We start from the raw sequence: 6,544 nt of genomic DNA, 5'->3' as shown, positions 1-6,544 counted from the left end.
GAGACGTGGAGAGATGGAGTAGCTGGGGACACTGGACTCAGGGAGGGAGTGGTGCTGTGTGCTGATGGCTGGGGGGTACCCTTTTGTTGTTTGATGATACATGGAGGGGATTGTAATCATTGCAATGAAACGAAATATGATACGATGAATATAAAGCTGATGTTCTCCCATGTAAACTCACATAATTCACAATAAAAACTTAAAAAAAAAAAAAGAAGTCCTTGTGAAGAAAAGCTCATATGTAAAGAGGAATCAACTCACAAGCCCCGAGTAAGTGCCAGCTTACTGAGTGAGTAAGCTGCCACATGACTGAGCCGTCTTGGAGGCAGATCCCCCAGCCTCTGCCAAGCCTTCAGATCACTACTGTTCCTTAGTTTTGTAACTGGGCTCCTGGTGTGGCGCTGTAGAATTAGTACTGGACTGCAAACCACAAGGTTGGTAGTTCAAACCTGCCAGCTACTCCTTGGAAACCCTGTACAGGGTCACTGACTCAGAACAGACTTGATGGCACACAACAATAATAAAAAATCCTAAATCATTATTCTTTGTCTCATAATTGATTAACTAAGGTTAGAACTGTTGTTTCCCTGAAACTAACGGCCCTTAACGACACTCATGATAGTTTTGTAATCACCAGCCAAGGTCTCAGTCTTTATAAAGCAGAGACATGCAGCAATAGTATAGCAATAGATAGAGGCTTCCATCGTCAATGTGTAGGTGGACAGGTGTCGGCAGACACTCTTCCTCTCTATGATCCTTCAAAGGCCCTGCTGTATACTCAAGAGGTGAATAGGATAGCATCAAAGAAAAGAGGAGCGCTTTCCTAGGAAAATCTTCAGAGAAACCTGAATCCGCCAGCGCTTTTTGCTTGCAAAAGAAATGACAATCCATAAATAAAGTCAGATTAAAAAGTTTTAACCATATCTCTTAGACAACTAGACAACTCAGTTTATGTAGTTTACAGTTCCTCCAAATGCTCATTGTTATGAAACAAGGGATAATTGCAACATAATCCAATTTTTAAAATCACTATTTTAATGAATAAAACAAAATAGCTGCTCCTACAGGAAAATTCAATTGTGCATGTTTTATGGTTGAACTACTGATGGGGAGTTTGAAATGTATGGTTTGGAACCTTGCTGCTCAAAGTATGAGAGGCAATGGTGGAATTCTCACTTTTCATGAGAAATTACCCAAATCTGATTCCTAGCTGCCATGGAGTCAGTTCCCAAGTCTTCGTCAAATCCTGCTTTCTGGGGTCCCCAGGAGTTGGCAGTTGACTCCACGGCAGCTAGGAATCACAACAACATTCCAAGTGTGGTTCCTAGATTAACAATATAGTATCACCTCACAGCTGATTGTTGTTGTTGTTGTTAAGTGCTGTCAAGTTGGTTCCAACCCATAGCAACCCTGTATAGGGTTTTCAAGGAGTGACTGGTTAGTTTGAACTGCCGACCTTCCGATTCAAATGACTTTGCAGTCCAGCGCATTAACCCACAGCGCCGCACCAGGACTCCTCACATTAAAGTTTGAGAAACCTGGTTTAGAATCCTGTATTGCACACCTGTTGTGAGACTGTAAACCAGTCCTTCATTCATCTTTTGTTGTTGTTAAGTGCTGTGGAGTCAGTTTCAACTCATAGTGACACTCTATAGGGTTTCTGAGGCTTTACATCTTTCAAGGGAGTAGAAAGCCTCATCTTTCTTCCACAAGAAAGACTCAAACCGTCGACCTTGTGGTAGGCAGTCCAGCACTTATCCTATGGAGCCAAGGTTCCCATCTGTAATGACCCAAGTGATGGTATTTTTCTTTCATAATTCAAATGCATCAATTCTGCAGTCTTCTTTATGGTGTTGGTGAAGAATATTGACATTGCCGTGGACTAACAGAAGGATGGAGTCCTGGTGTGTGGCACTGTGGATTAATGCATCATACTGCTAAGTCGTTTGAATTGCAAGGTCGGTGGTTCAAGCTCACCAGCTGCTCCTTGGAAACCCTATACAGGGTCGCTATGGGTCAGAATCGACTCGAAAGCATTTAACAACAACAACAACAACAACAGAAGAACAAACAAGTCTGTCTTGGAAGAAGTACAGCCAGAATGGTCCTTAGAAGCAAGGATGGAGAGCTTTCATTTCACATACTTTGGACATGCTATCAGGCAGGACCAATCCCTGGGGAAAGGACATCATGCTTGGTGAAGTGGAGCATCAGTGAAAAAGAGGAAGACCCTCAATGAGACAGGGTGACATCGTGGCTACAACAGTGAACTCAAGCCTAACAGTTGTGAGGTAGGTGCAGGCCCAGGCAGTATTTCACTCGGTTGTGCATAGGGCCAATATGTTACATACACTCAGAACTGATTCAAAGGCATCTAACAACAGCAACAATAAAGCAGAGATGAAAGTAGGGAAGGAAAATGGCTGATTTAGACATTCATTCATTCAATAACTATGTGTTGAGTACTTATTGCATTGGGGATGGAACAGTGAGCAAGGCAAATTAGAATTTGTAAGCTCTTCTCCAGCTCTGAAGTTTTCTCTTTCTGGAACTCTTTGACAGAATTATTTTGCTCTGGCCTTTCTCCTACTATCTCATGATAGTACTTGTGGTATCATGCAACCATGTATCAAAAGACAGGTGCCAGAGGAAGAGGGAGGGGAAATTCCCTCAAGATCAGAAGTCTACTTACCTGAATAGAGAGTGTGGGAGTCTGTGCACATACATTAAACACCCACCACCACTACTGACAGCTTGCTACAAATCGCCTCCATAAGAATTCTGATGTTCTCCGACTTGACTTTCAAAATTGCTTCACAATTACTGGAAAATTTCACAGTATTTTGGAAACAGTACGGTTCTGACAGCTTGTGTCAGACAACTATGTGTCTTCCAAAGTTATATCTCTAACAATACCCCATGGGGTGTTCTAGAAATAATAGAAGTGGATCTTCTCAAATTATAAAGCCGAGTTGCTCACATTTGCCATTGGCCACTGAGCTCCAAACCTTGCTGTCCAGCAGATTCCAACTAATGGAGACTGTACACGGCAGAGTAGAACGGCCCTATAGGGTCTCCAAGGCTGTTTATGGAAGCAGATGGGTTTGAATGCTGAAACTAACCTTATGTTCAGCAGCTGAGCGCTTAAGTGATACACCACCAGGGCTCCTTGCTATGGGACTGTTGTTGTTGTTGCTGTTGTTCAATGCTATTGAGCGAATTCTGACTCATAGAGATCCTGTATAGAAGTTCCGAGGAGCAGCTGGTGGGTTTGAACTGCTGACTTGTGGTTCGCAGGCCAGTGCTGAACCTACAGCATCACACCAGGAATCTAGCCACAGGTTAGAAACCTTTTTATCTTTTAAATTCCATTAATAGGTCCTCAGAGAAAAGGGAAAAACAAGTGAGAAGAAAGAGAGAAGCAAAATACCATCAGTACAAACCTACCTTGCTATTCAGTGTCACTAGGTACCCAAGGCTGCCTGCCTTTGGGCTCCTTCATTTAACAACCGGGGTGGCGCTGTAGAATCAGCACTGGACTGCGAACCACAAGGTTGGCAGTTCAAAACTACCAATTGCTCCTCAGAAACCATATACAGGGTCACTATGAGTCAGAATTAAAAAACAACAACAAAGGAAAGACTGCCTTTATTATTTTTAAATGTAATTTCTTTCCCCTCAGAGGTTAGATTTCCAAAATGACTCTTTTTGAAAGGTTGAAAGAAAAAAAAAATTACTTTTAAGACAAAATATTTGGTTGATTTTACAAATTTCTCTCTTACTAACCCTTACAAATAGTACTCCTATTCTTTGTGCATATGAGAAATGGGTTGGACTTCTGCCAGTAACATATCTATAAATGTGATGAAAATTCTAATTCAGATTATTTGTTAATGAACTTTAGTGGGGGGAAATTATTTAAAATAATTATTGCACTGTGTATTAGTACTTTTAAGTCTAATGAGTACCTGAGGCATTCATATCAAGAACACAGTAATAAATATTTGTTAAATAAATAAATGAAATAGAGTTCAGAAAGACAGCATAAAATAAAATTTAGATCCCCATCTGTCAAGGTCTTGGCAGTGAGTGGATTATTTGACCAGTAACCAATTTCTAGCTTAGTAAGGCTGTTTTAATCAAAAGGGATAACATTGGTTTATATCCAGTTTGATTCTGAGATGGCTCAGTATTACGGTTTTTCGGGAGGCAAGGCTGTTCAACACAAGCATACAATGATCAAACAGCTCTGTAACTGAAAAACCCTGCCTAATCAGGCTTGTTAGTGTAGAATAGTAATGTAGAGAGAGCAATGTCTGAAGTCCTAAAGAGTGTGTGTGTGTGTGTGTTTATGAAGCACAATTTACAGAAGACCATGCCTCAAAGAAGCTAGCTGAATGTATAATGTTCACTGCATGCTCATTCGTTAACTAGCCTCATTACTCTTATGTACTTCTCCCTCTTCTTCTTCTTTTTTAACTGAACTTAAGGATGCAATTAAAATCCCAGTGATTTGTAGTTTCTGCTGGAGAGATAAACAGATGGAGACTCTTCTGATCCCATGTGATCAGCTGCATGAATAGAGATCAGGATCTCATCTTTTAGTAACTCCATTTTGGATGGTTGCTAAGGAAACCATTGGCATCTCTGGGTCCTAGGTGCCATATTGCTTGGAAAGAATTATGGCAGCTTCTCTTATTACTTTCCCAGCGAGAGAAACAGAAACCTCATTGTAGCAGTTGACATTTTACGATTTTGCTGGCTCCTTGAATGTTTTGAGTGCTTGTGGCCTTGACATGAAACTTGTGAACACATTGGCATCTAAATGAGAGCATTTCCAGAAGGGAGGTTCTGTTTTGTTACATAAAATAGAAGAATGAAGGGGTCAGGCTCTGGGAACCAAATTCTCTGGCCTGTGACACATCCTGTGTACTGTTTGTTTCTTCTTTATTAGAGCTGCTTACGAATCGGGCTGCTAACCTCAAGGCCAGCAGTTCGAAACTACCAGCTGTTCCGTGGGATAAAGATGAGACTTTCTTCTCCCGTAAAGATTTACAGCTTTGGGAACCCTGTACAGGGTCTGTATGAGTTGGAACTGACTCCACGGCACATAACCACCACCACCACCTCCATATTGGGAGTCCTGGTGTGGCACTGAGGGCTAATGTGTCAGACTGCAAAGTCATTTGAACTGCAACATCAGTGGTTCAAGCTCACCAGCTGCTTCTTAGAAACCCTATACAGGATTGTTATGGGTCAGAATCGACTTGACAACACTTGACAATAACAAAAACATTTCCATATTGAGGGAACTCTGGTAGTACAGAGGTTAAAAGTCGGGCTACTAATCTCACTTATGGTCAGCAGTTCGAAACTACCAGTGGTTCCTTGGGAGAATGAGGCTTTCTGCTCTCGTAAAGATTTATAGCCTCAGAAACAGGGTCACTGTGAGTTGGAACCCACTCCACGACACATAACCACCACCACCTCCATATGGAGGAAGATTCCCAACAAGATGGACTGGCACAGTGACAGCAGCAATGGACTTAAGTGTAGCAATGATTGTGAGGTTGGTGCAGGACTGGGCAATGTTTCTGTTGTGCATAAGGTCACTATGAATCGAATCACTATGCCATCTCAAAGGCACCAGCAGCAACAACGCCTCCATATTTGTTGTTGTTATAAGTGCCCTTGAATCCATTCTGACTCATAGCTACCCAGTATGGGGTTTCTGAGGAGTGGCTGGTGAGTTTGAACTGACAACCTTGTCTGACTTCACAGTCCAGCACATTATCCCACAGTGCCATATCAGGACTTCAGGTAACTGTATAGTGATAAAAATTTCCTAGTGGTTATCAAGGGGGATAGCTTTGTGCATAGGGTCTGTTCTGTTGTGCATAGGGTCGCTATGAGCCGGTACTGACTTGATGACATCTAACAACAACAACAATCAAGAGGCAAGCAGGGGTCAGGAGGGACACTGACTGCTTAGGATGATGGAAACACTTGGGAAAGGATAATGGTGATGTTTGAACAACATGATAAACACAATTCATGTCACTGAATTGTACATAGAGCCTTGGTGGCACAGTAGTTAAAGCACTCGGCTGTTAGCAGACCGGTCTAAATTCTACATGTGAAGAATGGTGACATAGCAAATGTCATATATGAATTTACAATATAAAAAGGCTACTTCTAAATCACAGTCCTAGCGTGGTGCTGTGGGTTAATGCACTGGACTACAAGGTCGGTTTGAACCGCAAAGTAGGTGGTTCTAGCTCACCAGCTGCTCCTTGGAAACCCAGTACAGGGTCACTATGGGTCAGAACTGACTCAACAGCAGCTAATAACAACAACTTCTAAAGCACAAAACATGTGTTACAGGTGAGGTTTCTCCGGGAAGCAGGCTCTAAAGAGTTTAACCAGTAGCATATTTATTAAGGAGCCAGTGGAATTAACAGGAATGGAAGGAGAAGGCAGCCGGGCTGAGTGAAAGGAGAAACTGTGTTTCTAACAGATGCTTACTCAGTGGCAGTCGCAGTCA

This window comes from Chrysochloris asiatica, unplaced genomic scaffold (assembly GCF_000296735.1).
Source record: "Chrysochloris asiatica unplaced genomic scaffold, ChrAsi1.0 scaffold00022, whole genome shotgun sequence".
NCBI lineage: Eukaryota > Metazoa > Chordata > Mammalia > Afrosoricida > Chrysochloridae > Chrysochloris > Chrysochloris asiatica.
Note: the sequence above shows the minus strand (reverse complement) of the source record.